This window comes from Papaver somniferum, chromosome 3 (genome assembly GCF_003573695.1).
Source record: "Papaver somniferum cultivar HN1 chromosome 3, ASM357369v1, whole genome shotgun sequence".
NCBI lineage: Eukaryota > Viridiplantae > Streptophyta > Magnoliopsida > Ranunculales > Papaveraceae > Papaver > Papaver somniferum.
In genome coordinates this window covers 21,751,404-21,757,388 of record NC_039360.1, presented here as the reverse complement: position 1 = coordinate 21,757,388, position 5,985 = coordinate 21,751,404, and the positions used below count along the sequence as shown (strand labels likewise).

The 5,985-nt window shown below is 34.8% G+C and overlaps 1 long non-coding RNA gene across 4 annotated transcripts; it reads right to left on the bottom strand.

Annotated features, from left to right (window-relative positions):
• Positions 1 to 934: 934 nt before the first annotated feature.
• LOC113355511 lies at positions 935 to 3,284 on the bottom strand. 4 transcript variants are annotated; one of them, XR_003362472.1, is made up of 7 exons: positions 2,879 to 3,284; positions 2,712 to 2,789; positions 2,519 to 2,623; positions 2,366 to 2,427; positions 1,926 to 2,157; positions 1,713 to 1,846; positions 935 to 1,506 (listed from the first exon to the last, which is right to left on the bottom strand). It is a non-coding gene; the product is annotated as an uncharacterized LOC113355511 (long non-coding RNA). The 4 variants fall into 4 exon arrangements; XR_003362471.1 differs by having other exon boundaries at positions 935 to 1,846; positions 2,879 to 2,937; positions 3,020 to 3,283; XR_003362470.1 differs by having other exon boundaries at positions 935 to 1,846; positions 2,879 to 3,283.
• Positions 3,285 to 5,985: the final 2,701 nt, after the last annotated feature.

Here is a 5,985-nt window from a genome sequence, read left to right as displayed (position 1 = left end):
CAAACTAGATCGAAGTTTCGACGGGGATCTTTAGACTGTTTGTAGATCTAAAGACGTCTTGTGATAAACTGACGTTAACAGACTCCGTTCTGTGTGGATTGATCGTAAGAGATTCAAGTTGATTGTGTGCAGGTGTTTATTGAATATCAAAGAAGATTTGAAGACAAGAAGACTTTTTGGGTTCATAATCTTGGTTTGCACAATACTTGTTTCGGATGGAAAGGGATCCAACTATAATCAGATTTATCAATCGTGGTTGATTAGTTGTGTAGATCGGCATCAATACACTTCTTTGTGATCGATTAATAGTGTTGATTTCTTAAGGCTTACAATCACTTTGGTGATTGGTAAGAAAGAGATCTAAGAACCCGCCAAAGGTGTTTATGTGTTAAACGAGAGAGCCTTTGTCAAACTCATATCACTTGGTTGAAAAGAGTTGTTACCGAACAGATTTGTTGTTCCTTTACTATTTGGAATACGAACCAAAGGAATTGTTCCAAGTGCCTGACTTATTACAAGTTGGAGGCGCAGAGATACTGAGGAAACTAGGTGAACTATAGGTTTAATTGTTTGGTCTCAACTATACGAAGTTGGTTTAGATTTTGTATAGCAGCTTAATCCTGAGAGTTTTTAATTTGGATTAGGTCCCGGGGGTTTTCTGCATTTGTGGTTTCCTCGTTAACAAAATCTTGTTGTATCTTTTACTTTTCTATTTCTGCAATTATAATTGTTTTATTATAATTAGAAGTAAAATACACAAACGTTAATTCCCATTTACTTGATAGATAACCCTATAGTGTTTAGTTAAGTCCGAACCTATTATCAAGTAACCACATTTTGTTGTTGTATTGTCTTGATCTCGTATCCATACACGATCAAGTAAAGTGTGAGACCAATTTGTTGTATTGTCTCGACTCAGTCCATAGACAATCACTTTCGGAAAAAAGGGACTTATAGATAGAAAAGTTTTAGATTGAGGTATATTTGGGTACCCTCGTCTTTTCAGAGAGCCTCCAATATACACCATGGATCAATATGTAGAAAAGAAGGAAAAAAAACTTAAAAAAAAAAGGTGAAAGGATTTTGAATGAAAGATAACAAAGAAATCCAAAAGCTTAGGAAGAAGGAAACACTTTCATTCCATCAGCTTTGACACCTCCCACTTCAGGTACACTTCCATTGATCTAATCACTGACTCGTAAGCGCTTGTTAATATCTCTCCATTCATCTCAAATAGATGGTCACTCAACAACTTCACAAATCTTCTATCGGAATTATCACAAATTCAAGTCTTCTTCTTCGTCTCAGCTTCGAAATCCATGTCCTAATCTCTTTCATCCATTACGGTTCCTCAATAACAGTAGCAGCAGCTTCATAAACTAGAATAGTTATTAATACCATAAAATGACTCCTTTATCGTAAATTTGTTGTCCTCATTGATGCACTCAATATAGTTCATATGGTGTCCTTCAAAATTTGTTGGATAGTACCCTCCACAACAGTCCCCTAACAAAAAAGACAAAGATCAAATTAAAATCAGTGGCAGATATCAGACAGACCAACAAAATTCAACTCTAGGTATTAAAGTAATTTGTAAATTTGTTTAAGATCAGCAGAAAGTGCTTATTTTCTTTTTATCTTCGAGCTTTTCAGAAAGAACCCTATTGAGTTCTTGTATATCATGCTGCAGGAAAGAATCATATATATCATACACAAAACATCTTGTCAGCTCTTTAGTTGCAACACTGTTGTCACTGTATTGAAGCTTGTAAAATATGTTTTGCAAAGCCAGAGGAATGCTTCCACATGACATATCATTCTCAGTTGGGGCCATATGGTATACGTCCTGTAATACCCAATCCCACAATTATAGTTTGAACAAAGAAAGTTATAAGTGGGAATGAGATTCCAGATGAAAATCTGACCTTTCTGAAGTAGAGAGTTCATGTTGCACCCTGATTTTTAAGACCAACAAAGCTTGTTTCTTTCTTTGAATTATAACTCCAATAATCCACAACCTTACAAACAATAATCTCGGCTTCAATAATTACTGTATCGTAGCAAGAAATTTTCTGCTAGGATCGTAGAGTTCACTTAGAGGCATAAAGGACGTGAAGCCACAATCACTCTCTCGTGCATTGAACTGATGTTGCGTGTCTGCAGAGGCACCAGGGTATTGGAATTATAATCAAACTTAAGGATACAATATTCATAAATCATGTCATTTCACAAACTGATATAAGAGCTAATTGTCACTACAGGTGGGTGAATTTGTGAGCCGGGAGTATAAAGGTTGTTAAATTCAAAACACTGTGAGCATTAGCATTTTAAAAAGACCACCACAAAATCTATCAATCATACTGACCTTTGCAGTTGTACACAAAGCTAGTTACCTGATACTTCTGTTTTCTACCACCATTTATGATCCTGACACACAGTGAATAACAAAATTAGATCAATCCAACATCAAATAAAAAAAAACCATAATGAGATACAATACAATGTAATTCATTATTACCCAAAATGTTCCTTAATTCGATCCATAAGAACGTTTTTCTCCCCTGTTAATCCCAATCCAATTTTCGTCAAATAAACTTTAAATTCGGTTTCTCCAACTGACCACCTGTTCTCATCCATCAAAAACAAAACATAAACCACATTTAAATCAACCCACAAACTTACTCATTGAACCATTATATCAAACACCTTACCAACAATAATTTTCTCAACAGTTTCCAGGGAGTTTCGAATCATTTGGCATTAATTTCAGGTCCTTTTATCTCAACATTCTGCATCATTTCCTGAATCAATAACCTTAGAAATCCATCACTCTACATAAAGAGGTGAATCAGTCGATGAATAAAATTAATATACGAACCCGGACTTAGTTTTTTACAATGAAAGTCTGGATAGACTTGACGTCCCAACCCTAATTCCCTGCAAAGACGAATCAGTGAGATCCTTCTTGGTTGATTATTTTTTGAATCATCATCTCCATCAAATCATAGAACTGAATTACCTCAGAAACATCACTACCAACAATTCCTTGATTCTCAAATCTCATATCGAACCCATCTGCTTCATCTATAGCTTAATTTCTCAATTATCTTACCGCAAATTTGAAACAGACAACAAACACCTCATTACATGTTGATTTCCACTGACCCACCTTCTAATTCTTCATAAACCCTTTGAAACACGCCCTACAATCCATGAACACGGTCTTCTGTTTCTTGTGCTCTGGCTCGGAGTTTTTAGAAGAAAGTGTGAAAAAGGAGGTTGCTTTCTCTCTTTTAGATCGATATAAGAAAAAATCGGCATCGACCGGAAAAATCAAGTTACGGTTTCGGTTGGTTTAGGGTTACATTTTGATGGAGGTATTGTCTACATCACCAGAAGACGCTAGTAACGTTCAGTTAAGTATTTGGTGTAAATCAAGTGTAAATAACTATTTAGATGTAAATTCACATAAATATCATATTAAGCTTTAAAAAATCAGGGTGATACTCTTAGAGTTACAAAAACACCGTTCATATTGTTTGGACTAAATCAAAACCGTATCCAACCAAAATGGAACAAAAACCCCATTTCAATTCAAAAAAATTAAATTTAGTTTTTAGCTGATTTTATAATCTTAATTCTGCCCTGAACCCCATATATACGTGATCTTTATAATAGAAATTTTGGCGGAAACATAATAGAGTTTGCGGAGATCGGATTTACAGAGAGGATTCAAGATATTCTCTACCGGAATCTTCCTGTGTTTAGATTTTAGGGTTCATATATATCAGATTTATACCAATTTCATCGATATTTTCAATTCACAAACTATTCTTATCTCTTTCTACGGTTTGATTTCATATTTGATCATCTCAGAAACTAATTTTGAGATCTATTTTTTGCTTCAGTTTCGTTGAATTAGAGAAGAGATCGTAGATTTCAATCTTAGATTGAGATTGATTGAAGAAATTTGGTTTTTTGTTCTCATCTTCTTTTCAGCTTAATTTGAAGAAAAGGAGAGAAGTAACAGTTTAATGCTTCGAAGTGTCATGTTAAGTCTATACATCTTCACATTGAGTAGTAGAACCATATTCATCAGGAACCCAAATTCTATTTTCAGGTATTTTTACTGATTTGATTTGTTTTTCAATTTTCTAGTTGATTTCATTAGAGAAGCTACAATAATGTTACACTTTGTCTTTGTTGTTCATACTGAAATCATTTTCTCTTGTTGATTATTTGTTGTTGTTGTTGTTGTTTATATTGAAATCGATATGGATGTAATTTTTTGTTTTCACGTTTAGATTGAGTGAAACCTTTTTTGGTTCCATATTTTTCTTTGTAGATATGGACTTTGTTGTTGCAGTTGTATGTTACAATGAAGCTTCATTGTCGTTTCGTATTGGTTTACAATCAACTCTTGTGGATTTGAAGGATAATATTTGTTTAAATTGGGTTAATTTATCACCATTCACTATTGAAATCATTCACAAAGTTGGTGAACAACAAAAGGTTCTTCAGTCTGATTTTGATCTCCAATCAGCTGCTGTGTTTTCTCTGTTTAATAAGCTGCCAACACTAGACTTATATGTATATCATAGAGTTGAAAGTTCAAGTTCAGTATGCCACAAAGGTGAGAGTTCAAGTTCATCATGCTATAGGTCAGAAGTTGTACCTATTAATCAGCCACTAGTTACCAGTGTCACTGATTATGATGACCCTAACATAGTCAAAGAACCGTTGAAATCCGCTCGTTGGCTAGGTTTTTTTCAGAGTGTTGAACAAGTGTTTCCAGGAGGTGTGGATCAAGTGCGTCATGATTTGATGAAATACCATGATGCAAATGGCTATGCATATAAGGTAACAAGAAACGAGAAGTTGCGGATCAGTGTTTGTTGTGCTAACAAGGAGAATGAGAAGTATGATTGGCACATGTATGTCGTTTCTTGTGACAGTGTCGAAGGAAGTCCCTTTATTATCAAGGAGTTAAATAATCAACATACTTGTTGCACTGGATTTATTAACGTACCATGTGTATTAAAGAAACTAATAAGTTCCTTAATCAAGGAGTTAAATAATCAACATACAGTTGCGCTCCTTACGTCTCTGATCCCAGCAGGATACTACACACTTGATTCCCTTAGCTGATCGCACCCACAACTAAGAGTTGTTACGGCCCAAAGTCGAAGACTTGAATAAACAAATATGTATCACACAGAAAAGTCTACGGTAATAGATAAATCTGTCTCCCACGAAAATACCTACGAGTTTTGTTCCGTCTTTTGATATATCAAGGTGAACATGAACCAATTGATATCCCGGACTTATATTACCAAAGAACAGCCTAGAATTATCAATCACCTCACAATAATCTTAATCGACACGGCGAAAGAAGATATTGTGGAATCACAAACGATAAGACGAAGATTTTTGTGAATACTTTTATATCTCTCTTACCGGAGATATCAATCTCAAACCAATCGTTACAATTTTACTCAATACGATAGAATCAGCAAGATCAGATCACACAACTACAAGAAAGTAGTATTGGTCTGGCTTCACAATCCCAATGAAGTCTTTAAGCCGTTAACCTATAGGGTATCGAGAAGAAACCTAAGGTTAAAGGAGAATTGACTCTAGATAACACAACTAGTATCACACATGAGGTGTAGGGATTAGGTTTCCCAGTTGCTAGAGTTCTCCCTTATATAGTCTTTCAAATCAGGGTTTGCAATCAATGTTAGCTTAGTAACAAAGCATTCAATATTCACCGTTAGATGAAAACCTGATTAGATTCAAGCTAATATCTTTCAACCGTTAGATCGAAAACTTAGCTTGTTACACACAAATGAAATGTACGATTTTAGGTTTGTGTAACGGTACCCAAACATGTATATTTGTTGGTTCAATAGTAGTTAACCAAATGGTTGGCCATATGCGCACTTTAATATCAACCATATTCTTCTTCACCATAACTAGTTCAGA